This window comes from Sminthopsis crassicaudata, chromosome 5, assembly GCF_048593235.1.
Source record: "Sminthopsis crassicaudata isolate SCR6 chromosome 5, ASM4859323v1, whole genome shotgun sequence".
NCBI lineage: Eukaryota > Metazoa > Chordata > Mammalia > Dasyuromorphia > Dasyuridae > Sminthopsis > Sminthopsis crassicaudata.
The window spans coordinates 183926111-183954090 of NC_133621.1; the positions used below are offsets into that span (position 1 = coordinate 183926111).

Here is a 27980-nt window from a genome sequence, read left to right on the forward strand (position 1 = left end):
TATTTTAGACTTGAGTCCAATTCATATTCCCTTTTGAGGCTTTTGACACTTTTGATTTTGTGCTTGATCTTCCCTTTTGCCATAGTAGCTTTCTTAGGGCTCTTTTTGTTTTTGCTCATTTTTAAAAAGTTGTTGCAAGCTTCTTGCACTGGGGCCAGGGACCTGGTCCCTGGCTTTCTAAATTGGGGTCTCAGGGATTGGTACCTTGCTCACTGTATTAGAGGTCGCCATACTCACACCTGTTATGGCCTAAATTCCAAGCCTAGATTTCTTTCTGAACAGCTAGCTTGCTGTTAGAGCCAGAACCCGGGAACCTTGGTGGCTGATCAGTGCCATAGGAAGAGCCTCCCACTGACTTGCTTGAACACTGCCTATACTGGACTGCAGTCCCCATTTACCCAAGTGAAACAGACCTTTCCTGAAGTCCTTCTAAATTATTCTGGTCTGGAAAATCGTTGCATCCTGTCTTTTTGTTGATTTTGTTGCACCAGAATTTTTAGAGGCTTGATTTAACATTGTTTCCAAGGGAAACTGGGGAGAGTTCAGGCAACTTCCTGGCTTCTCCCTGCCACCTGGGTTCTACCCCCTCCACTTCTTCTGTTTTATATTTTTGAAAGCATTACTCTATTTTTTGGTGTGTTCTTAATTTTGTTGGAATATGATTTTGCATAATATTGAATGCTATCTTCCCCCTTAGTCTATAAGCTCCTCTAGGGCATAGATGGGGGGTAGCCCCCTGCTTAGCACAGTGTCTGGAACAAAGTAATCATCTTATTGGTGATTATGGCCTCAGTGTGCCTCCTAATTGTCAGGGCTTCCTTCCTCTTCAGATTCTCTTATGTATATTTATATTTTGCAGTCTGTATCCCTTAGAAGGATATATCCCTATGTATTCCCATTTTGTACACTATCTTGCAAAGGAGATGTGTTTAATCATGTCTGGACTCGAGTAGCAAAGAAGAGATAGGATTGCTGCTTAGAATAAATAAGACAGTGATAAATGACAATGGAAAAAAGGAACTTTTTTTGCTTTTTTTTTCTTGGAATGAAAGAGAGAAAACAAAAATGACTAATAGAGAATTGAAACACAGACCAAGTAAGGGAACACCTAGCTTTCTTTGATGAATTCAAATCACCAAGTCATAATGAGGTCACATCTTAAAACTCCCGGTAGTTGAGATATCTGGTTTTGTCAGTGATCTTTGAAAATCAGTGAAGAATGGCAGCTGGGCAGCACAATGGATAAAGAGCTGGGTTTGGAATCAGAAAGACTTATCAACAACATGAGTTCAAATCAGACATTAGTTGAATGACCCTGGACAAGTCACTTAATCCTATTTATCTCAGTTTCCGCATCTGAAAAAATGAGCTACAGTAGGAAATGGCAAACCATTTCAGTGTCTTTGTCAAGAAAACCCCAAATGGGGTCATGAAGAATTGAGATGATCAAAAAATGATTGAACTTAACTGGAAGATGGCGGAGATGCAATGGACCTAGAAAAAAGCAAATACTGTCTGGAGCTTCATGGAAGAAAGACGCTAAAATTTCAAAACTATAAGCCAGTGACTTGACTTTGATTCATGGACAGATTCCACAGTGCATTACTATTTCTTTTCCCAAGTCAACAAACATTTATTAAGTATTTACTATGAGATAGGCACTGTGATAAGTGCTGGGCAAGGGAGAATGGAGGGCATATGGTAGAAATACAAATAAGACAGTCCTTGCCATCAGGGAGCTAATGGCTAATGGGGTTGGGAGAAAGTACTTGATTTTATTTAGAAAATAAGATGTAAAACCAGGGAAAGACTGAGGTATGTCAAACCTAGGATGTTCCTCAAATGGAAGTTACAGAAGGAATTTAGCAGTGGGAGAAAAGTGGTGCAAAAAGACAGGGAATCTTTCACATTGAAAAGACTACAGGGACAGAGGAAACTTCTGAAGGCAGCTGAGATATTATACTAAAATTTTGGAATCAGAAGTGCAGTCAGGCAAAAAAATGGCATGAGGATGTATTATTAAAGGGAGAGTTAGCTAAAATTTAGAAAAGGAAGCAGGGATCAAGAACATCCAACATGGCTTCATTAAGAAGAAGCTATATCACACCAATCACAGTTTAGTGATCAGAAGAATACTATAAATCTAATTTGTTTAGATTATAATATAATATGTCATATTATATTATAATATATATCATAATATATTATGATGTCTCTTCTTATCCTTGTTGACAAGCTTTTAAAAGAAATATGGGCTACTCTAGATGGTAGTGCTGTTTAGGGGATTCAGAGTTTTGAATGAACGATCAGATCCAGTGAATAGTCATGAGCAATTCAACCAGACCTCAAAAAGAATTTAAAAAAGTAAAATGCCCAAGGGATCTGCCCTGGGCTCTGAACTGTTGAACATTTTTGACCAATTATTAGGATAATAATATAACAAATTTACAGATAACAATGATGATAGCTAACATTTATTTATATAGTACTTACTATGTGTTCCAGGCACTGTGCTGAGTGCTTTACAAATGTTACCTCATTTCATCCTCACAACAACTCTGGGAGATAGATGCTATTATTATCCCAGTTTTATAGATGAGGAAAACTAAGGCAAAGGATCACACAAGTAGTAGTTTCAGAGCCCACATTTGGACTCAGGTATTGAATCATGCCCAATCCTCCTTCCACTCAGATGACACAAAACTTATTGAATGAAAGAGTTCAGATTCAAGAAAATTCCAGCACATAAAATATTGGTTCAACTATGAGATGGTATATTTTTTTTCTTTTGGTCCAGACACATAATTTCATGAATATGATGAATTCCTGAAAATTCATGAAATTCAGGAAATTCCCTTTACCAATGCAGATCAGCAACCATTTTGCAATTGATGGTCTTAAAAGAGTTGTCTGGCTTGTGATGGAAAGTACTATGCACAACCAGAGAGAGAATCATAAAGACTGAATGTGAATCAAAGCATGCTATTTTCACCTTTTTGTTATTATTTGTTTTCTTATTTTTTTCCTTTCTTGTGTTTTTTCCCTTTTGGTCTGACTTTTTGCTTTTTGCACAACATAATGAATATGGAAATATGTTTAGAAGAATTGCAGATGTTTAATCCATATTGGATTGCACGCTGTCTTGAGGAAAGGGGTACAGGAGGAGAGGGAGAAAAATTTGGAATACAAAGTTTGCAAAGGTGAATGTTGAGAGTTATCTTTGTATGTATTTGGAAAAATAAATAAAATTAAAATCACTGAACAATTTTATCTGCAGTACAAAATAAAGTGTGAGAGGGGAGAGTTGTCTGCTCACTGAGAGGTTGTGACCTGCCCACAATCACACAGACACTGTATTAGGGGTAGGATGTGAAAACAGGTTTTTTTCCAACTCTGGTTGGCTCTGTCTTTCAAAATAACTTAATAGGGGCAACTATAAGGTCTTATACTTGGGCAAAACTTTATGCTAAAGGAAAAAACACAAATGAGATAGAATTTAATCTTTAAAATCCCTAAATTGTAATAGATTACAAACTTCATTTTGGTCCATAGTATGATGTAGAAGTTAAATAAGCTCTTAAGCTACAGTAAGAAAGGAAAAATGTTTAGAACTAGGGAGACAATAAGAGTAATTTTTCTGTCTCTGTCCTGGACAATACATATCAGTTATGTTCAATTCCAAGAAGTACACTTTAAAAAAGGAAAATGATCAACATTATAGCATCCAAAGCACAGTAATAAAAATGCATCTGAAAGTTATGCATTATGGAAATTATTTGAATGGACTGAGGATGTTTAAAATGGCAAAGAGAAGACTAAGGAGGGACATGACAGCTGTCCTGTCTTGCCACAAATCCTGTCCCATATAAGAGATTATATTTGTTCTATTTGGCTCCAGAGGGAAAATATCCTATTTCCTTATCTTCACAGAGAACTGCTTCCCCTAAACAAAACAGCATTCAAGAAAATCTTCTTCAACTTCTTCTCTAATACATCATATTGCTTATCTTTGTTTTGTATTACTACCTCTAGATTCTCTCTGCTATCATCCTTAAGCAACCTATTTTTACCTAAGATTCAGTCCATCAAATTTATCAACCAATACAGATCATGGTGGCTTTTGCATAATGACCACTGAATCACCTTCCCTCTTTTTTCAAATACTCTTTATTTTCCTTACTGCTAACCCTTATTCTAGTGGACTTGAACATTCATATTGTTCCCACATTCCCACATCCTAGTTCCTCAGGCTTCTTAATTCCTTTAACTTACTTCTCCAGCCCATCTTGACCATTCACAGGCATGCATCTTGCTCTCAAATCTTGCTCTCTCACCTCCATATATCCTACTTCCATAGTAAAAAAAATTGTATATTCCCTTATCTAATCATGACCCATCATTCTAACTCTTTATGCCTCATCCCTCCTCAGCCACTTTTTCATCATTATGACTTCCAATTCTTCCATCCCTAGATATGTTTGTTCCCAGAGTCTTAGACCTCTTCTAACTTCACTTTCCTTCCTTTCCAGCTTTGATCCTATGATTAATCAATTCTATTCTTTATTTTCAAACTTTTTGACATCTTTTTGACATGCAACCAAGTCTACTCAGACCATTACAGATTTGTTATTTACCCTCAACTGGGCAGTTGGTAACTTGCAGCAAGTCAATCCTTTTACTTCTCTACAGTCTATTCCCCCAAATAAAATTCATTGTTTTTGCCCCCAAACCCCTCCCTCTATCAAACGTTTCCATTTCTTATTATGTCATTATCATGTCACTATTGCTATTGTGTCAAGGACACCATCATTCCAGTCTCCCAGGGTCATAAAATTGCTGCTATCCTCAATTCTTCATTCTCACGTATACAGTGGCTACCATATCTTGCCATTTCTATCTCCACAACGTCTCTCACTCCTTCACTTGTCACTACTTAAACAATCACCACCTTAGTACAGGTCCCCATCACTGCTCATCTTGACTATAACCTGAGCTTCTTTTTTAATCTCACTGCCTCCTATCTCTCTTGATTCCAGACCATCTTCTACACAACTGCCAAAGTGATATTTCTTATGAATAGATCTGGCTATAGCATTCTTCTACACAGTAAGTTTCACAATTCCACAACCTTATTCAAGAGTGTTTGGTTACAGGCAGAAGCCTTACATTTGTAATTATTAAAGTATTTGAAAGATGTTGGGAATAGGAGAACATGGAAAAAGGGCCAGTGGTTGTGGAAAGTGTGCATTTTGGAAATGCATTTGTTGGAATAGGTAATAAGACACAGTAAGTATTAACATTGGTGCCAGAGGGCTTGTTGTATAGCTTCTTTCCTTTTATTGTAAATGCAGGTTATGTAGGAGTGTGAGAAGAGAAAGGGTTTTGACCTGATTATCAGTATTACTGCAAATAGCAGACAATATATACTAGTATAAAATGAGCAAAGGTGAGTGATGGAAAATAATATTCTATCTAGTATCTCTGTCAAGTATACCTGAATCACAGAACTTGAGCTCTCCTCTGAATTCAATTTCTAAAGGAAAGTATTTCATGGAGGAGCACTGAGCAATCAAACTCAGCTCCAAATGATGGCTCACAAGACTAGACACTTCTTATACCTCAACCTTTTTTACAAAGAGTTCCTGGCTCTATTACTCCATCCCCAAGAAAAAAGAGTTATAAAACTACAGATTAGCTTTCATAAAATGCATTAGGGAATAAGCCCATTTGTTGCTTTGGTGAAAATCCAGAAAGTCACCAGGCAAAACTGTTGCCTTCAGCAGTTGTTGTGACAGCTGAAAAACAGCTATGGGTGGGTAGCACAGCTCACCTTTGTGACAGTACTCCCCAGGAACAATACCTGTAATAAGGCCATGGCTTGAACTTATCTCCACTCTGACAATAGTGCAAGGAAAATTTAGGAACCTTGGTTCCTTCAACCCTTTCAAAGTAATATGTAATACTCTATCTCCTGAGAGTTCTGAGATATGGGGAAACACCTAACAGACTGGTCAATCTAAACTACTTTGGTGACTACAGGAGACCTTATAATGTTCAAAGAAGTTATGGGACAAGATCTGAATCCAGAATCCTTCTTAATTATTTATACAGAGTGCCACTGCTAAGGGGCCCTATATAATTAGATGCACAAAAATCTGGAGCAATTGTTACAAGTCCCAGCCATGTAATTATCAATTTTCCATTATTGATTCAAAAAGATAGTTTCTACTTTCTTCCTCTCCTCTAAATTCCATTTCTCTTTACACTCTAAACAGTGATCACCATGCTTATGTGTTTTTTTTTTTACCTTTATAATTATACTACCCTATTTTCTTGTATTTTTTATTTGGATGATAAACCTCCCTGGATAAATAATTTGCTGTCTTGTCCCTTTCATAAGGCAATGGAAAAACTGCACTTGATAGAAACTCAGGACAGAGCCAAGTTAATCTTTGAATCCTCTCTCAAGCAATCTCTTAATCCATTGATGTCAAATTTAAACTCTGATCTTCTTTGGAAAATCTTTCTTCAAGGAAGAGTCCATGTGCAATGTAATCTTCCCTACCTTAGAATGCAGACCTATCAGCCAGGGGAATCAGGTCAAGGTATGACATTTTAGTCATGAATGTATCCATGATCATGCTTTTAAAAATCACCTCAGAAGCATCTTTATAGCTTCTGGAGCAGAGCACTGGGTAAGAAGCATCAGAATTGATAAGAGCCATTCAGAAAGAGATGTGATAACTATGCTTCTAGCCACTTAACCACATTTCCCCATAAAGCCACAAGAGTTCTCTGTTGCTTGCTTTAAATAATGATTACCTGTGATCTTGATTCTTCTTTCATTTTCTGAAGAAAAAATTAGATATACAAAAAAAAATAATAAAGTATGGCAAAGGGTCTAAGACTTCAGCCCAGAATCAATATATTCAACTAAAAGGAATTATGTTTTGACAACCACAATTGAAAGGAAGACATTTCAATAAATTTTAGCATGATGTAAAGACAAGGAACAGTTCTGGTACAATTCTGATAGTCCTGGGTCCCAGGTTCTACTCCCTATGCATAAATGCAGAGGCAGATTTAATTCTTTCTCAATAAAGAAAAGATCTGTATAATAGAAAAGTGAACGTGGATGGGGGCATATTTGGAAATTACTAGGATATAAAAACAAAAAAAATCACAAAAATATTAAAAGGAACTAAAACTACAAAAATAAAATTTCCTCCTTATAAAGAAGTAAAAGGAAGAATCATGATTAGAGACATACAATATAGAGCATATTTTCTTAATATAAAAATGTAATACAAAAATTAAAAAAATAATAAAAAAATAAAAAGTCCCATTTTTCATAGATTAACCATTTCTTTACAAGTGTTTAAAGTCAATTTCCTCTTCACTTCCTCCTCCCCTGCTCAGGAACACTCAGGGCCTTATTTCTGAGAGATACTCACAGTGCTGAATGATGTTCCTGGAAGTCATCTGATTGCCTCCTTCCTCCAGAATGAAAAAGGACTATCTGTGTCCTGCTTCATCCCCCTGAAATACTTTTATGCTGTTGCCTAATCTTTACATCATGGGCTCAGAGTCCTGAGGCCAACCGGTAAGAAGACTGAAGGAGTAGAATACTAATTCAACCTGAAATATGTTTAGAGGATTACTGCTAATACTCTTGTCAAACTTGAGACTTCTCTCCCTGGAGGTGATTACTTATTGATTCCACATAAGAAAATGAAAATATCACTATGGTTCATTGGTAACTAAGGTTAGATTTTGTTCAGGAGTCCTCTTTTCTTCCCTCTCTTCACCCAGGTGGTCTGGGGAAAGAGATCTGGAGAGGGCATCAATCCCCTGACAGCCAAGGCTTCTAGGCACATAGACAAAGACAATGGGGAGAGTATGATTTCTCCTATTCCTGTCAACTCAAGAAACATGTATCAAGCTCCTATTATGATCTAGGTACTAATCGATAAGTTTGTTTTGTAAGCCTATATCTCACAGCCAAAAGCACCCCTCCTAACATATAGATAACAAAAATAACCACAAAAAAAAAAGGGAGATAAGCTGCAGGATGAGAACCTTATGAGAACTGGTAAATAATTAACTTAGATTTGTTTGCTGATTATTGTTGGCTCCTACAAAATTCAAGAGATTATGGGGTAAGGGCCAAATAAAGATCTCTTAGATTCTAAGGCTTGTTATATAAGACTAAAGTACTTCCAACTGACAAAGCACACTAGTTTTATTTGAATAGCATTTATACTTTTATAAGTGTTTTTAAATGATTGTCTCATTTGATTCTCACAATGATTTCATGAATCAGATAATAATAATAGAATCAACCTGTAATTGAAATCAAGAAAGCCTTACTTTTCCCTTCATGCACAAACAAGTGGTAAGAGGTGAAATTCTACGCATGCTTGTGTACTACAAAGGGTCTGTAATGATGGAAAAAACATCAGTACAGGTGCTTGAGAAAAGTACAAACTGAAATGACAACAAAGCTTTAAAGCAAGAAATTGGGGTGAAAATGAACCACATGTGGGTAGATTAAGAGGGAAAAAAAAGAGGGATGGACAGAGAGACAGAGAGGAGATAAAAACAGAAAGAGACAAACAGAGCCATGTAGCAGAGAACTTTAAAATACAAAACTGTATTTTGTCCCAGAGGTATTGGGGAGCCACCTATCTTCTTAATTATAACAGATATAAGAGTTAGCCTTTATGTGGAGATTTAGGGTTTTACAAAGTACTTTAAATATGTTATATCATTAATATTTGCAACAGCCCTCAGAGATAGGTGCTATTAATATCTTCATTTTGTAAATGAGGAATCTGAGACTGTGTGTTTTGCCCAGGGAACCCAGCAAATAAATGTATAAAACAGGATTTTAACTCAGTTCTTTCTGACTACAATTTATATATACATGTATGTATGTGTATACATATGTATATACACACATAAATGTATACACCCATATATAATGGATTCAAAAATATTGTGTTTGAGATGCCTATGAGATATCCAAAGGAATATTACTCATCAGGCAGCTGGAAATGAAGAACTAGAGTTCAAGTGAGAGAAGGAAATACTAGACATGTAGATATAGGAGTCATCTGTATGGGAATTGATGTCAATACCAAGAGAAAGCATGGAAAGAAAAGGGGATTTCCTGGATCCTTTGGCACAAAACAGAACCTTGTAGTAATCATGAATGGGAACTAGAATATGATTGATACACCTGATGGGACAAATAAGAGCCTTGTCCCTGCTAGCAACTCAGTGTCTAAATGGGCCATAGAAAGGGGAATTGACAGGAGAAGGCTTTTGTTGAATTTAAGTGAAATTTAAGTAGGTTTTTGTTGCAGTGGACTCACAAAATTCCCACAGCTACTTCCTGAGGCAAGCAGAGAGGGACATTGATTATCTTGTCAGTAAGGGTGCCCTTTTGTTCCTTTGATTTAATGGGCTTTTGTGAAATGCCTTGCTCTGACAAAATTGTCATGACTTCATAGTTATTGTATCTAATCAGAAGGCCAAGTATGATGTCAGCCCTTCAGGTTATTTTTCCTCATATAAAAGAACCTACTGATGCCCCACTTCTTCCCTTAATTTTAGAATAATAATTCCTTTTAGGATTAGCCCAGCATACTAAGTGTCACAATGGCTAGTTCATTAGGAATTTACCCTGTCTTAGTATGATGCCTCTCCTCTTGTTAATAGCTTAAACTCCCTTTTGGAAATTAGCCTGCTGCCAGAATAATAAAATCTTTGCCTCTTGATTTGGTCATGATCTCAGTTTACAAATTCTCATGACACTGGCCTGAAATCCCAATATATTTGGAGTCCCAACCCCTACTCTTCAACATTTGATGGGCCATACTGAGAGAATCCTGGAACTTTAATATTTCTGCACTCCCCCATACCCCATCACCACCTATAATGGAAATTAAGAAAGATCAATCTTTGTGGAAAGAGACTCTCTGAGCAGTGTCAGAAGATTATAATGAAAAGAATATCCTGAAGAAGGATGGACCAAAAGGTATCAAATATTACAGCCAGAGAAAGATGAGGATTGATTTCAGGGTCTACATTCTTCTTGCCAGAAAGGAAAACATCATTAACTAGCTAAAGGAGGGAATCAGTTGGGGTCAGGAATTAAGTTATTAGCACTTTAGCTGTCTTGGAAGCTGCTTAGGCAGGTGGTGAATCTGTAATCTTTTACTGCAGAAAAGGCAACACCAACAATTTATTCCTAAAATATCAGGAAAAAGAAACCAGCAAAAAATTTTTTTAAGATCTTGAACTCTTACTAAACTGACCTATTCAAATTTAGAAGTGCAAAATGGAGCTCAGGGAGGATCATCAAATGGAAAATATCTGGAGAAAATAAATGATAAATGATTAAGTGTGATCCCAAAGAAAGAGGAGAAGCTATGTCTCCCTCCTTTCTTTTCAGTGGAGGAGTCCAGGTGTATATACTGTCAGGTTCAGGTAATCTGTTGGTTAGTTTTCCTGAATTGATATTTTTTCTTTCTCCTTTTGGTCTTTGTTTCAAGGGATTGCTCTTAGAAGAAAGGAAAAGAAAGAAAATGCTTAGAAATGAAGGTGTTAAAAACATATCAATAAAAACTTAATGTAATGTGTTAAAATACTTAAGTTGTTTTCTGTCTGGTTTCTTCCTCTCTTTAGCTTATTCTCACTTCTACCATATGAATCATAGGGAAGATATGATAATACAAATATGTGTGTTGAATATTTAAGTGATACATATCTCCATGCTGGCAGATCTATTCAAATCTGTAAGCCAAACCTTAATAGGCAATGCATAAATATCCTTAATGTTTAAAATACTACTTTAAAATGTACAGATATGGAGGATGGTGAGATCTCTTAACTTTTTTCTCTTTTAGAGGTGATAAGCTAATCTTCCCTTTTTGCTTCCTTATCTAGTAAAAAACAAATATGTCAATTATAGAAAGGCAAGAAAGGGAGGTTTGAAGAGGTCAAAGAAGTGAGAATGTAGAAATAATGTTCTTTCTGGCAGAGATACAGAAAGAAGAGACAGAAGAGTCAATGACCCACATTGTTTGGCCAAAAGCCAGGTTTGGAGGGGTTTTATTTGTTTTTGGTAGCTCTCAGCTGGTTTCATGTTCATACTCTACCACCTGAATTTCCTTGGCATATAAATTCTAATGCAGTTATTGCCAATTTAGATATGAGTTCTTGAGACTGATAAAATCAATCTCCAGCAGAATTTTAGTTATTTATTACCATGTGCCCAATAGTAGGCTAGGCACTGGGGGAGACACAGCGATGATCCTGCCCTCCCGAAAACCACCATTTAGTGTCAAAGATACTTGAAATAATCAGTAAGCAACATAAGTCATAATTATGCTAGATTTTGCTGTAGAAATTAATAGAAGAGGGAGAGCAATATAAACTGGAGTGGTCATAGAAGGTTCAATAGCCAAGAATAAATGATTTGGACTTTGTAGCTATTTTAAGTTCAGTTTCACTAAGGGCACTTTAAAACTTTAATACCTTAAGGAACATGAAATGAATGAACAAGCATTTTTCCCCATTCCTCCATGATTTTATCTCTGTGCATGCTATCTTCACTGATAATTGTTGCAACACTTCTATACTTTTATAAAAGATCTTTATGAGTTACTGTGGCTGAACGAAAGCATCATAAATCACCCAAACATGTGGAATTTATCCTCTGAACTTAGCATTTAATACTGTCTGATATCATTTGCTGCTTATTTCAAAAGTATTGCTTTTATTGGGCCACAGACATGTAAGCCTACTCTCAGATCATTCTAGCTTGATATGACCTTCCAGATATGTACTTTGTGGCCTTCGAGACCCTACTACTACTACCTTGTGACACAATGAATTATTTTCCCCTGATTAATTCAAGTCTTCCAGCCAGATTTACTGCATGACAATGTATTGAAAGAACAAGCAGTTATGATGACCAAGTCACCATTATCACAACATGATCATGAAAAATAAGAGAAGTAGCATATGCTGGACAATGATAAATGCCGTCCCCTTCTATTCCCCATTGTTTGTTTGTTTGTTTGTTTGTTTTCTGAAGAATGGAATCTATTAATGAGCATACCTTTGATTCACATAAAAAATATACAACATTCCATTTAAGAACTGGTTAATGTATATCAATAAAAGGCAGTGGGGATCACAAGGAGCCAGCATTGCTTCATCAAGGGTGGGTTCTGTCACAGCAACCTCATTTAAAGAGTGTGCTGGAGCCAACTCCAGATTTCAGTGTCTAGGACAGAATCTGAACTCAGGCCTTCCTGATTCTCAGTCCAACACTCTATTCATTGCTTCCTCAAGCCACCTAAAGGAATCCACTAAGACCAATTATATTTTATCTACTGCTAGTATCTCTGATTCTCTTCCTTTCTCAAACATGGAAGAGCTATAAATGATGTAACCAAAGAGTAAACATCCAGTTTATGCTCATAATTTGGTCATTGTGGCAGATTGCTTGTAATATACTCAAGGTGGTCAGCATGGCCATCAATTATACAGGATTCCAATTCAATATAACAAAGTGTATGTCACTTAGTGACTGACATAAAACATATGGATATTCTCCATATCAGTCATCATATCAAAAAAATCTCCACTATATTGTGAATTGCAATATGTTACCCTGCTACAGGATTGGCAGGCCCCTCACCTAAAATCATTTCTTCTGAGACAATTGAGGTTAAGTGAGTTGCTCAGGGTCACACAGCTAGAAAGTATTAGGTGTCTAAAACCAGATTTCAACTCAAGTCCTCCTAACTTAAGGTTGATGCTCTATCCACTGCGGCACCTAGCTGCCACTAAAATCATTTCTAAACTGAAGTTGATTGATCAATTGAGGCTAGTCTTCTGGAAATAAATGGATGCATCATCACATTATATCACCAACTGTTGCAATTACAGATGAAAAAAAAGATATAGTCCCCTCACATCTTAAATCACCTAAAAATATGCTTTAATAGGATAGTTAAAAAGTAGCTGTCTCCTCAGCAAAGTAGTATGATGCTATTATATATTTATCCCACCACATGGATGGAGTTAACTATCAGTAAAGGTAGTCTTCATAACCAATAGATCAATACATTCCACTCAAGCTGACCTAATGTTATAAAGCTAGTTAAACATGACACAAACCCTTGCTAATGTGATGTTGCTGCTCAAGTACTTTAAGACTTCTAGAATGAATAACAAAACCAAATACCAGGGGTAGGGAAGAGCAGGTACATGGCATCTATTGCCAGGGGATCTGAGAATAATGCAATTCACTTGGAAGATGGAATCCTGCCAACAAACCTTTGTTTTTTAAGGTACTGCCAAATGATATGGAAACTAGTTGTGCATGAAACCAGTATGTGGAGTTTAGATCTCTATCTAGAACATGTCTCTGCCATGAAAGAAGTCAATGCATTGCCAGAGCAATAAAATCTTTATAGAGATTTTTATATAAATGTGTTAAAATTTTAGTATATTTATGATATGGATCTCTGAGCCTACAGTCAGGAAGACCAGAGTTCAAATGTGGCCACAGACACTTCCTAGTCGTGTGACCCTGGGCAAATCACTTCATCCTGTTTGCCTCAGTTTCCTCAGCTGTAAAATGAGTTAGAAAGGAAATAGCAAAATTACTTCAGTATCTATTAAGAAAACCTGAAATCGGGTCACCAAGAGTCAAACGTGACTAAAAGTGATTAAACAAGAGCAATCCTGATGCAATTGTTTTTATTCTTATTGACTAGTAATGTATTGGTTGTTGATTTTTATTGCAAGCTAAAATGAATTGTTTTGTTGATTTTTGATATATTGTTGAGTTCTGAGTCGTTCCATTTTTATAAGTACCCATAATATCCCTCCTCTTTCAAAATTTCTTATTCCCATCATTGTTCCTGTCACCCAGGACTGTAATTTGGGTCACCCAGGACTGTAATTTGGGCATCATCCTAAGCCCCTCCCTCTCTTTAAAACTTGAAATAGCCATCCTGTTCCCCAATCCTATCAATTTTATCTTTATCACATCTCTCTGCCTCCTCTTTGATGTTACTAGCCGTTATCACCTCAGCTTTAGATGTGCAGTAGCCTGCTTTGGGTCTCTCTGCCTCATCTCTCCCACTCCAGTCCATCCTCCACTCAGGTGTTAAACTGATCATCCTAAACTAAAGATCTGATTTTGTCACCTTCTATTCAATCAGCACCAGTGGCTTTCAGCCTTTAGGAAGATTTTTTGGTAGTCAAAGCCTTTCATTCTATGGCCTCCTCTACCTTTCCAATCTTATACCTTTGTCTGCCGTACTTTACCAAAGTGCTCTTCTATCCAGGAGCACAGGCTTCCTTGCTGTTCCTCACAAAGACATTCTATCTCTGAACTCTGGGCATTTTTACTGGCTGCTTTCCTGTATTTAGAATTTTTTCACTCTTCATTTGTTTCTCCTGCCCTTCCTGGCTTCTTTTCAAGTCCCAAAAGCCATCATGTATAGGAATCTTTTCTTGATTCTCCTTATTTTAATTTCATTCCCCCCTCCATAAATTTTTCTAGTAAATATCTTATTTGTTTATAATTTTTTGTCTTCTCGTTGAAACATTAGCTCCTTGACGGTAGACATTGTTTTATTTGTTTTTTTGCTTTTCTTTGTATTCCCATTCTGGCTTATTTATTATTATTTAGTCATTTTTCAGCTATATCTGACACAGTGGCCCTATTTGAAGTTTTTTGGTAAAGATAATGGATTAGCTTGTCATTTTCCTTCTCCAGTTCATTTTACAGATGATGAAACCGAGGCAAAAAGGGTTAAATGATTTAATCTAGAGTCATACATTAGTGTCTGAGGCCAGATGTGGACTTGGGAAGATGATCCTTCCTGACTCCAGATCCAGCACTCTGTTCACTATGCTTCCTAGCTGTGATACCTGATGCATAGTATATGCTTAATAAATATTTGTTGACTGACCAGATCTATTATTGTAAACATCTGTTGAAAATAAAGTTGAGAGATAGAACTAGAGAGATAGAGATATTCTTATCAGTTCAAGATTTGATATAAAATTGTAATACTAATATGATAATATAATGATGACAGTTTTCTAAAGTTGAGAATATAGTAATGATACCTTTCTTGGCTGGGTTTAAGGGATGCCTGAAGCTTAGTCTTTCAGAGATAGAGATAATTCTTGAAGAGATCATTCTTTGTAGCTACAGCCTTTTGAGAAAGAAGGTTTTAGGGGGGTGGAGAAGGAAATTTTAATCTCCTAGGAGCATACTTTTTTTTCCAATGTCAAAACAAGAGTACTGGTTTAATAAAGAGAACTTGCTTCAATTTGTCTTTTGTTTCGATGCTGAGGAAAGAGAAGAGACTGGGAATTACATGGTATTTAGAGTTCTAATCATTATTCTAAAAATTCCTTGAACATGCTACTCAGTAATTATTAATGTATACTTTGTGCTAAAGGGCTAGAGTTCCTTTGTAAATCTTAAAGTATATAATTGTGAGTAATCATCAGACAAAAACCAATTGTAGGTCTTTTCTTATATTTATAGGAACTTGTATGTAAAAGAAAATATCAGAGGTTACATATTTGTTAGTGCTAGAAACTTGGGCTTAGCTATTTAAGTCTTAAGCCAATGAAAAACAAACAAGTTACATAAATTTAAATTTCCCCCCTTTTAAAAAAAAGGATAGTTGCATAGTAAATCTATATAGATAGATATATATAGATATATAAATATATAGATATAGAAACAGAAGCTGTATTTTTCTCATTTTTTTAACCAAGATATAAGACATTCATTTTAACATTCATTTAAAAATATTTTGAGTTCCAACTTTCTTCTGCACCTCTCACTGGTTCCTCTTCTCCATTGAGTAGAAAAGCAATATGATATTAATTATACACGTGAAATCATACAAAACATTTTCCATATTATCCCTGTTATAACTCCCCTTAACTTACTATTTAACAATTTGCAAAGTACTCTATTTACAACTTACAACTAACTTGTAAAATAGGTGATATAAATATAAGTTCCTAGAGTTCAAACCGGAAAAGACTTCAAGAGCTATCTAATCTAATTTTCTCTGATGAGGAAACTGAGTTTAAGCAACTTGAACAGTCTTATTTCCATTGTGCAATGCTGCATCTCATGATTAGTAAGCAGGAAGGTGTTTGATGCCCATTGAAGATATATACGGCAGAGTTTGCACTGAGCTGAATGCTGAATGTTCTCCTCCCCCCTCCCCAGCTTGGTTTGGTGTCAGATTATACAATTTTAGAGATGAAAAATCAGGGTTAGAAGTAATTTAAATGAGATGTGATGGCTACCACTGTTGTAAAATAGATTCAGATCCAGGTTTCCTCAACACTTTTCACTGGATCAAGCTCTGATTGAAGAAATATAATAAAGACCAGTGTCAGTCGTATTTTGCCTGATACATCAAAGGATATTTGTGGATGTCTCATAGGTCATAGTCTGTTTATAGGAAAAATATAACCTCTGTGACGTCAAACTCAAGAAGTTAATAATATTCTCCAAACATCCCTGACTTCTCTCAATTAGCCTGTTATGAATCAATTAAACAAGAATCTGTCCAAACTCTTCCTAAATATATTTTAATTTTCAGCTGAAAATTGCTCATGAATGTACCATGAAGGGGTCAAAAATATTCCTGTTTGAGAATTTTAGAAGTTGGAAAAGACAAAAAATGGTCATTAGGATAGAGATAGGCCTGCTCCTATTCCTGTGGTCAATCAATCAATCAATACACGTTATGCCAAGGATTGTAATAGGAACCAGGGGTGCAAAGGCAAAAAGGAAATAGTCCTTGTTTTCAAGGAGTTTATAGTCTATGAGAGATACCGCGTACACATACTATGTACATAAAGGGGTATGTTGGTATGTATATAAATAACAATTAATTATTATATATGTGGGATATACTTTTTTTTGAGGCAATCAGGATTAAGTGATTTGCCCAGGGTCATACAGCTACTTAAGCCACATTTGAATTCAGGTCTTCCTGACTTCCAGAACCACTATTCTCTCTACTATTCAACCTAGCTATCCCCCTCCCTGACGATATACTTTTAAGTTTAATCTGCAATCTTTCTCCATCAATTTCTTAGTAGACCTAACAACAAAAAAAGTAGACAATCAACAAAATAATACATCAAGTCTTGATTTAGAGTATTTGCTGACTTCTGAGGTATAAATATTCATATTAAACATGTAACAATTGGCTCTTACAAGCCAGCTGAAGCTAGTTCCAGCATATCAGAACAGAAGTAGAAACAGTATAAGCACTATACAAAATAAATCCAAGACCAAAGTGGAGATAGAAAGGAGCTAGAAGTTTGGGGAGAGGAGATCGGACAATCTTTTTTTTTTAATAGTTTTTATTTACCAGATTTTACAACATTGACAATTGCCAAACTTTTTGCTCCAATTTTTCCCCTCCCTCCCCCCTCAAATGGCAGGTTGACCTATACATGTTAAATATGTTAAAGTATAAATTAAATACAATATATGTATACATGAGATAGGATAATCTTTATAGAAGTGATGTAAGGCTAAGCTTAAAGAAAAATTAAAATTATATTTCAATGTGTGAATTGACTTGAATAAAACAAAATAATTAAATATTGATTATATAATAACCCTTACATCTATTTAGAATTTTATGTGATATGTCATCCCTTTGCCATGATTCCTTGTTATATATAGTATAACTATACTGAATTTGCAAGATTTTGATATATACTTGTTAATTTTTGAAAACACTCTTTATCACAATGAATTTTAAGTACTTTGAGAGCTAGTCCATTTTTGCAAGTCTAATCTTGATAAAAGTCCATTTGTTATCATTGACTTTTTAATCAGTCAAGTTTGCAGACCATCAGAGTATCCATATCTCCTTCTATTGGACATATTTTTCAATCTTTTGAGGCATGAATATAGCACAAATACATGTTAAAGAATTCTACTTCTATTTAGCAATTTTTGTAATTCTGAAAAAATTTTGTATCTCAACATATCAACATATGTATCCTTATTCATCACTCTTTCAATGTGGATATATCTAGATTGACTGGAATACTACCTCACTTTTTTGTAAGGATATTTTACAGTTTGATGAAGATGCCTTGATTTTATAGCTTCATTTGGAATTTATCTGATAGTGGATTTTATGTTGTGTTGAATGAAAAGAGAGTTTCTTCAGTAAAAATTACTTTTTTTTCAATCTTCAGTACTTAGCCTTTTTATTGCCCTGCCACTGGCAAGCATTTTTTTCTTCACAGAAATGTTATGTAACTTTTTCCCCTTTGTTACACTGTAGAGGGATCAATAACCACTTAGTTCCTCTTAGTATCTTTTCTTATTTTAAAAGAATTAGATACAAAAATAGTTCATATGTTTGGGATGATGTTTCTCATTTTTAGCCATACTTTATTTACTATAGCTGAACTATACTTAAGAAAAGCTATGATTTCTGCATGGTTTTTTTGGACTAAAAAATATAGGATTAAAAATACAACAAAAGGAAGTAGTGAAATGTGTAAAATAGCACACAATTCAGCACTCAACTGAGGAAGAACCAAGTAAGGTAGAGAAAACAGCTCACATCATTCATATGATCAAGATAGAGTATTCTGAGTCAGCCTAGAGTTAGTAGCTGCACACTTCATGTCCAACACTTCAAGTCCACTGCTTATCACAAAATGAAATTGTACCAAAATGGTTGCTTATTCCAAGTACTTTGTATACCACTTTAAAAGGCAAAGAGAAAGCATGTTTAATGCATAGTGGACAGTTGTACAATAGTAAAGAGATAGGAAATGGAATGAAACATAAGAAATAGCATACTATTTAATTAAGCTGGGTTGAAGAATATGTGCAAGAAACAGATAATGTACCATATCTAGAAAGTAAGTTTGGAGTAAGGTTGAGAAGATTTTCATGCTAAACCTAAGAGTTTGTATTTGATGCTAGAAATAAATGGGGGGAGTGGGAAAAAGGCATAGGAAGAACTGTTCTTCAGGAATATCATTCTAACAGTTGTATAGAAGATGAATTAGAAGCGAGATTTAAGGTAAAGATACTAATTAGGAGAGTATTATAATAGTCCAACAGGGAGGTGACGAAGACCTGAACAAAAATGGTAGCTGTATGAGTAAAGAGAAGGTATCTGTTACAAGAGATTGTGAAGGGAGAACCAATGAGACTAAGCAAGTGATTTACAAGTGGGGGTAGGGAGAGTGTAAGTCAAGGATTCCTCTAAGGCAGCAGTCTCAAACTCAAATAGAAATGGACCCTCTAAACCATATAAAAGGACCCTTGCAGGCTTTATATTGACTTAGAATATTTCTATTTTTACTGATTTATTTTGCTGTTCCCCAATTACATTTTAATCTGCCTCAAGCTGTACTCAGAAATATTGTGGTGCTGTGTATGACATCTCTGCTCTAAGGCAGCCTAGAGGTGACAGGAAAAATGATACCATAAATGGTGATGCTGAAATCACTAAATAGAGCTCTCAATACCTGTGTGAAGGCTCTGGCATAAAGTGACCAATCTGGAGATAATGATATTATAGCTCTTGATGGATCTATAAAGGGTTCTAGTGGCTAATTTTCTATGGAAATTTAGAAAAACAGAGGCAAAAAAATTAACATTCCAATTGCAAATAAAATTTATAACACACCTTTAAGTCCTTAGTCAACCTATTGATTGCTAAGTTAGAATAGTGGTCTTCCAGAAAGTGAAACAGCACAAATATCATCAGATTTTCTCTACCAGAATTCCTTCTCTCTTTACTGGATTCCCTGAATAAATCACAACCCTCTGCCAGTTAGAGTAATCGTCTACCAGTGCCAGTACTATAACAGCTATCCTTTTTCTTCTATTCTATAGCCCTAATGCTTGAATAAGAATATTTTGTACTTACACTTGAAAGAAGTACAATTTTCAGGGTCTTCAGCGACAAGGGCCTTTTCAAACAGCCATGCCTTGTCAGAAGAGTTATTAGACTTATATCATTGACTCCACAGGCCATATTCATCATAAGAGTTCACTGAAATGAAGCACAAAGAGAAATGGAGTTTCCTGGTATGTAAGTATTGAATCAAGAGACTAATTGGATAAATCCACACAGACTACTCATTCCTCTACACTTTTGAGATGATCATTTGCCACCTGCAAATTATATAAAATTGTAATATATGAATGGAAGCTCTCTTAGAACCATACAAACATTTGTGTTTGTGTAGGATCTTTCTGATGTTTGGAAGGAAAAATGACTAACCATCCAATGAAACATGATACTTTCACCACTTATGAAAAGGGTCAAATAGCGAAGCATTAGAGTCTAAAGTGGTTAATTTTGCTTTTATTTGTTGTATAACTACCTCCTTTTAGGGTCCATGGATTTCTCAGGATTCTTGTATTTAGGCATTTATTAAATCAACCTGTATTCACCCCATACTTTCATGGACTTGAATCATATCCTCCCTCAGTTTTTATTTTGTTATCTTAAAATCCTACTCTATTCAATTTCACCACAAAGAGAAGGAATGGTTCTATCCACTAGAGTCATTAGTATTTTCTGTTGTTTAAAGAGAATATATCTCTTTCTTGAAATACAACTTTCCAAAAACAATATGTATTGTGATGTTATGTATTTATATGTATTTTATGTGTATATACATATATGTATTCCCCCAATCAAAATTTTAAATAAATGTATAACTGTTCCTAAGTTTCATTGGTTTTTCCTTCACAATATCTTTCATATCAGATACCTTCTCTTTAGGCCTTCATCCCTGTATTGTACTATTGCAATATGTATGTGAGTACAAATTTATTTATAAAATATGAAGTAAACTTAGGTTGAGAAAATATATTTACTAGACTTGTCAGTTCAATGCATTTAAGTAGAACCAAATCTCACAAATCTGAAGCAATTGTTGGGAAGAAAGGCAAAAGAATAATAGGTGGCAGTCTATACTCATGAAAATTTAGAATGATAGAGCACTGATTTTTTAGCACATTCTAGAAAAAAGAATTATAGAACTTTTTAAAGGTGGAGTCAGAAAATTTGTATCAAAGTATTTTTTAAAGCAGCAATTGCATTCTACCTGTTTCAATGAATTCTAGGAAGTCACTCCTATTAACTAATGTAAATAATAATGAACTTCACTATAAATAAATAATATTTGAAGCTGATAGAGAACGTGATAAAGATACTGGTAATCTGAAACTGATTCTAACTAATAAGGAGGAAACAATTACTGAGAAAATGCTGGGAAGCTTGGAAGGAAGTAATTACATTATTTTAAAGTAAAATAGAATAGAAATCTGAGCACATTATGGCACATTCCCCAGGTTTGAACAGATTGGCTTTCCAAAAGCTCAGAGAAAGGATAGGCAGCATCCCACAGCCTCAGTTTCTATTGGGAAAATCAGACTAAGAGGGATGGAAAATATTCTAGAATAAAATTCTGACCCCACAACCAACAACACTTCTGATAAGGAAGAATAAAATGTCAGTGAACATTTCTGAAAAACTGTAGAGAGGAGTTTTGGATTAGAATTTGTTTACTCTCACCAAATGCTGTTAGCTCATACTGATCCAGGTTGTTCTTTGCCTCCCCCGACTTTCTTTAATCCTCTTGTTCTCTTTTTCATCTCCAGTGGATCACAACCCCATATGGAGTTACATAACTGAATGTGGGGGTTGTGAAATTATGATTTATTATCAGTAAATGTTTGATTTGTTTAACTGTTTTATATATCTACAAAGCTAAAGTTGCAATAAAACTTCCTAGGCAAAAAGGAGTCACAAGTAGAAAAAAAGTTTAAGAAACTCTAATTTGGGGAGCAGCAAGAACCTATTCCAAATCTTGTTATACCCACATGGAATATCCAAGAACTTTCTTGCCTCAGAGACAGAGGATAACTGTCCCTTCTCATGTGTCCTCCTAAAAGTTGTGCTTTAGCCCACCCAAAAACAAAAACTTGGGCTCTCTTTCCATATACATTCTAACTCCACCAGCTTCTATAAGGGAGGTTTCTCAAAGTGTCCACAACTTATCTTGGGAAGAGATAGGAAGGATGGTTTAATTGGGCTTACAAGGTGAAGAATGTGGAGTCGGTAAGCAAAATGCCTCAACTAAGGGCAAAATTCAGGAGGATGATTCACATGTATTATAAACTTATGGCTGTATGTAGAATAGCAGACAGGCCATTTTAGATGGTGTGCATGAATTGGAATTATGGATAGTATAATAGGAGTGCGAATGCTAAATAGAGGCATTTATACTTTATATTGGAAGTAATAGGGAGATCCTGCAATTTTAGACGAACATCTCATATCCCATACCGAGATAAGGTTGAAATGGGTTCATGATTTAGACATAAAATTTATATTATAAGCAAATTAGAAGAGTAAGGAATGGATTATCTGTCATATCTTTGGAGAAGGCGGAATTTATGGCTAAACAAGAAATAGAGAACATTATGAAATGCAGAATGGATAATTTTGATTACATTAAATTAAAAAAGATTTTACACAAACAAAACCAACGCTGCCAAGATTAGAAGGAAGCAGAAAGCTGGGAAACAATTTTTACAGCCAATGTTTCTGATAAAGACCTCATTTCTAAAATATAGAGAGAACTGAGTCAAATTTATAAGAATATAAGCCATTACCTAATGGATAAATAGTCAAAGGATACAATTTTCAGATGAAAAAATTTAAACCATTTATAGTCATATGAAAAAATTCTCTGAATCATTAATGATTAGGGAAATAAAACAACTCTGACCTATCACCTCACACTTCTCAGATTGGTTAAGATGACAGGAAAAAATAATAAATGTTAGAGGGGATGTGGGGAAACTAGGAAACTAATGCATTGTTGATGATGATATGAACTGGTCTAACCCTTCTGAAGAACAATTAAGAACTATGCCCCAAAAGTAATAAAACTGTGCATACCCTTTGATCCAAGGGTGTCTTTACTGTGTCTGTATCCCAAAGAGATAATAAAAAAGAAGAAAAGACCCATATATGCAAAAATGTTTGTAGCAGCTTTTTTGTGGTGGCAAGGAATTAGAAATTTAAGGAATATCAATGAATTAGGGAATGGCTGATTAAGTTACAGTATATGAATATAATGGATTATTATTGTTCTATAAGAAATGATGACTAGGCTGCTTTCAGAAAAACTTAGACTTACATGAACTCATACTTAGTGAAGTGAGCAGAACCAAGAAAATATTGTACATAGTAATAAGATTATGTGATGAGCAACTATGATAGATTTAGCTCTTCTCAATACATTAATCCATTTTTCACAATACATTGATCCAATCTTTGCAATATATTGATCCAAGATAATTCCAATAGATTTGGGATGGAAAATGCCATCTGCATCCAGAAAGAGAAATGTGGAGATTGAATGTAGACCAAAGCATACCCTTTTCACCTTTTTTGGGGGGTTTGCTTTTTCTTTATGTTTTTTCCCTTTTCATAACATAACTAATGAGGAAATATGTTTTAAATGATTGCACATCTATAATCTATGTCAGATTGCTTGCTGTCTTGGGGAGGGAGAAAGTAAGGTAAGGAGGAAAAAATTTGAAACTCAAAATCTTACAAAAATGAATGTTGAAAACTATCTTTACAGGGAACTAGAGAAATCAAATGTTACTGAATAAAAAAAAAAAGAAAAATCAATTTGACAGTTGTGTGGAGGAGGAGAGAGAACAGTTAAGGAACCAATATAATAGCCTATGAAAAAGTTGATGAAGGCCTGCAGAAGAGTGGTAGCATGCTAGTAGAGGCAAGGGGATAGATGCAAGAAATACTATAAAGAGAAAATATACAAAATTTTTCATCTCATCTGATATGGAGATAGAGTAAGATTGAAGATTCTGAAATGAAATGACTGAGTTTATCAATGTGAAAGACTAGAAGAAAAGTAATGTCTTCAACACAGATAGGGAAATTCAAGAGAGCTGGGTTTATGGAGAAAGATAATTAGTTCTGTTTTAGCTAGTTGAATTTGAAATATTTACAAGACATCTAATGGGAATTGGATCAATAGGCCTTTCTTGATACATAACTGGAGCTCAGGAGAGAAAATAAAACTAGATATCCAACCATCATGGGAAGATAGAGATGATAAATTTATCCTTGGAAGTTCATAAGATAACAAATAGAAAGGGTATAGAATATAAAATGAAGTCGCTCAGAATAAAGCCTTAAGGCACTCTACAATTGTGGTAAGAGAAGAAGGGAGGATCCAGCAAAAGAGAGTGAAAAATAAACAACTACTATGTCCAGTACACTATATAAGACAATAGAAAATATAGAACTTTATCATTCTTTCTCTTTTAAGTTTCAAGTTTTTAATCTTTTTGTCATTGAGCAAAAGTAATGAAATCAGTGTAATTTTTTTGGTTGTTGCTTTAATTAGTTTTTAATGTTCAAATTGTATTTGTAACTTAAAATTCTAGTATTAAAACATGTTGTAAAGGCATATCTGAGGTTGTTTGTACACACGAGGTGTAACCTAAGTTAAGGAATTAGCAACCTATAATATGTAGATTTAAGTCAAGGACCAGGAATAGCTTTTTCTCAAAGAGAAAAAGAGAAAAAAAATGTAAAGATGACAAACTTTGATACTGACAAAAATGGGGAACTGGACAGTAAGGGCCTAGCATGCTCATCTTGCATTTCCTGATGGGTTACACAGAACATGTACAGACATTTTATCTGATTCTAATCCTCTGAAAACACTTTGGGGAACCTGTTTCCATCCATATGTAATTGAGAGGCCACTCTATAACAATGGAATTTTCTGATGATGAATTGAGATGTGCTGATAGTTCACACAAAAAAAGGAATAATGTCAATCTTCTAAGTTTTTTGATCCCTCCTGTATTCAAGAGAGTCAGAGCCACTATGAATTGTCATGTGGGAGCAGCAGCAAATTGTATTTTTACATTTACATTTGTGAGCACATTATGCTTCTGTTCCTTTTTTTTAACACATTAGAAATTGTGCTTTCCTGATTTTAGGCAACAGAGTTTTCAAATACAGAATTGATTGGCTTATGACTTTATGAACTTAAAATGTCAGAAGAACCATCAGAAATCTTAATAGGTCAATAACAGGATCCACTGGAGGTAGTAGCAATAGCTGAAGACAGAGAAAACACAATTGATATAGAAAGACTAAATGGATAGTGTTGGCTATAGGGATCATCAGTCCTCTCAACAGAGAAATAATGCAAATTAGACTCTAGAAATGCAACCACATTCAAAACCCCTGGAGAACTACATGAAAGAGAAGTCCATGATGACTCCACAATAGGAGAAAAAGGATACTGAAGAGCAGGAGTTGGCAAGTACCCTAGGGCCATATTCTCTATTGCCTTCATCTTTGTGTTAGGCAACTTTCTCTCAGGAATTTTGTGTGTGCAATAAGAGAGTTTTCCCCCTGGGTTGAGGGGGAAAGATTTTCTAACAACTGGTTTACTATACATTCTAGGAAATACCCTTTTCTAAATGCTAATAGAATCATATCATTATCTATTATTGATTGATAATAAGGAACACACCAGAAGAGGGCTTAAGAGATATAATAGTAGAAATCCTTACCTCTCAATGTTAGCCCTAAAATCCTGAATGGAGTAAGAATTAGCTTTTTTTTGTTGACTCAACCTGCTATTGTTAGTGTGAGTCAGAAGAATGAGCCAAGTAGGGTGACTATACTGGGATGGGTCTATTTTCAGGTGAAAGATTGATCCATCTTTTTCTGTTTGGTCTGGCAGGATAGAGAAGTGGATGGGAGCTGCAGGGAAAGAGATTTAGGCTTAGCAAAGCATAGGATCTAGTCAAATTAAGCTGCATTTATTATGTTCTACATGGCAAACACTGTTCTAAGTCCTGAGGATACAAAGAAAGGTTTAAAAATATTCCCTTCTCTCACTTTTAATGAGAGTTCAGGTTACAAGGGAAATAACATACAAACAACTATGGATTAACAAGATAGATACAAGATAAACTGGAGATGATTTCCAGAGGGAAATTGAGAAAGTCTTCTTGCAGAAAGTGAGATTTCAGTTGAGACTTGAAGAATTTCAGCCAAGCCAGGAGATAGAAATGGGGAGGAAGAGAGTTCTTAGCATAAGAGATAATCAGTGAAAATGCTTAGGATGACATAACTAATGAACAAGAAGGAAAACAAGAACACAACTTCTAGAATGTACAATTCTGTGAAATAAGATCAAGAAATGGAAGTTGCAGAGAAGGAGCTATAAGTCTGGTCTCTTAGACTAGATTTTCTCTAAAGTAATTTAAAATTTTTAGAATCTGTGATTTGATGATATAGAAAAAGGTTTAAAACCTCTTCTGGTGTGTACTATCTCTGTGATTTTAAGAGTCACTTCCCGTCACCTGTAAAATGAGAATGTTGAACTAGAATGCCTTTGAGGTTTCTTTCTTGTTTAGAACTAGATCCATGAAACAAAGAAAAACTGTTCAAAAATGAAATGTTCCCTTAGAAGACAATGTGTTACTCTTCCCCAAAAGCTTTCCAGCAGAAATTGACTGGCCAAGAGAAACATAAAAATGATTTCTGTTCAGGTACAATTTGGATCAAACAACCTCAAGATTTCTTCCTGCTTTGAGATGCCCCAATATTTTTTTGTGTTTCAATAAAATGCAATTAGCATCTATTCAATTTTCAAACAATAAGTATGCTTGAATCCTTAATAACAATTTCAGCATTGCTCCCAGGGCACTATGTTAGTGAGTTCTGCAGACCTGTTCTTCACACATGATATGAGTTAAAGATCATATAGATCACTAGAGTTTGAACTGAAAGGTACCTTGGGGTTTAAATGACTCATCTAAATTCACACTGTTGTTACTGGGTCATTTCAATCATGACTCTGCATGACCCGCTTTGGAGCAGATACTGGAAGGGTTTGCCATTTTCTTCTCCAGTCATTTTATAGATGAGGAAACTGAGTCAAACAAGATTAAGTGACTTGCCCAGGGTTATACAGCTAGGAAGTGTCTGAGGCCAGATCTGAATTCAGGAAGATGAGTCCTTCTTATTCTAATCCCAGTGTTTTATCCACTGTGCCACCTGGCTGCCCTTCACACAGAGGGCAGAGCTTGGATTAAAGCCCAGACCCTTGACTTACAAATTCAGTGTACTTTCCACTGTACCTTGATTAATGTCTAAGTTGAATAATCAAAAATTCTGAATTAACAGTGATTTTAAACTGGATTTCTTAGTTTATCTCAGTTAAATTCAATTTGACAAATATTTATTAAACCTCTACCATTTGCAAGGCACTGCTTTGGCCCTGGACAGTTCAAAGATAAAAACCATTATTGTATCTTTTTCTCCACATCCCTTATATTCTACTTGGGAAGAGCACTATAAGGTATGGATAGCAGTAGTTATGTACAGGTGGGATGGGGAGAGACAAAGGTGTGATCCAACAAATAGGCCTATGTATATTTGAAGAAAGAATAAAGAACATTTTCATAGGAATAGGTGTGATGGAGAGAAGCCAATCAAAGAGCTGAGGAAGATGAGGATTCTAAAAGGTAGAGATGTGGACGGAGGAGGACATTTGGGTATGAGGCTGGGTCTGTGCAAGTAAACAGAGGTGAGAATTGATACTTTAAGTTCCAGGAACATAATGGGTAGTGCCAGTTAACTGGAATCAAAGGAGAATAAAAGGAAATTAGACCATAAAGTTCTAAAGGAACTCAGATAGTGGGGATTTCCTATTGACTCTATAGAGAATGAAACCAGGAACGCAAGCCAGAGAATGAAATGATTAGCTGTATGCAAGAGGTTATTTTGGCATCTGAGTAGAAGGGAAATTTTGCCTTCAGAGGTAAA

General features: G+C 35.3%; 1 protein-coding gene across 2 annotated transcripts in view; it reads right to left on the reverse strand.

Moving 5' to 3' along the window:
- Positions 1-20134, reverse strand: part of PDE6H (phosphodiesterase 6H) — a 29863-nt gene extending 9729 nt beyond the window's left edge. Inside the window, exon 1 of one of the 2 annotated variants that reach the window (XM_074266689.1) lies at positions 19995-20134. The gene's annotated coding sequence lies outside the window, so the exon portion shown is untranslated. Of the gene's footprint in view, positions 1-7454; positions 7592-19994 lie in introns of those variants that run through there. The other variant, XM_074266688.1, reaches the window with a different exon arrangement.
- Positions 20135-27980: the final 7846 nt, after the last annotated feature.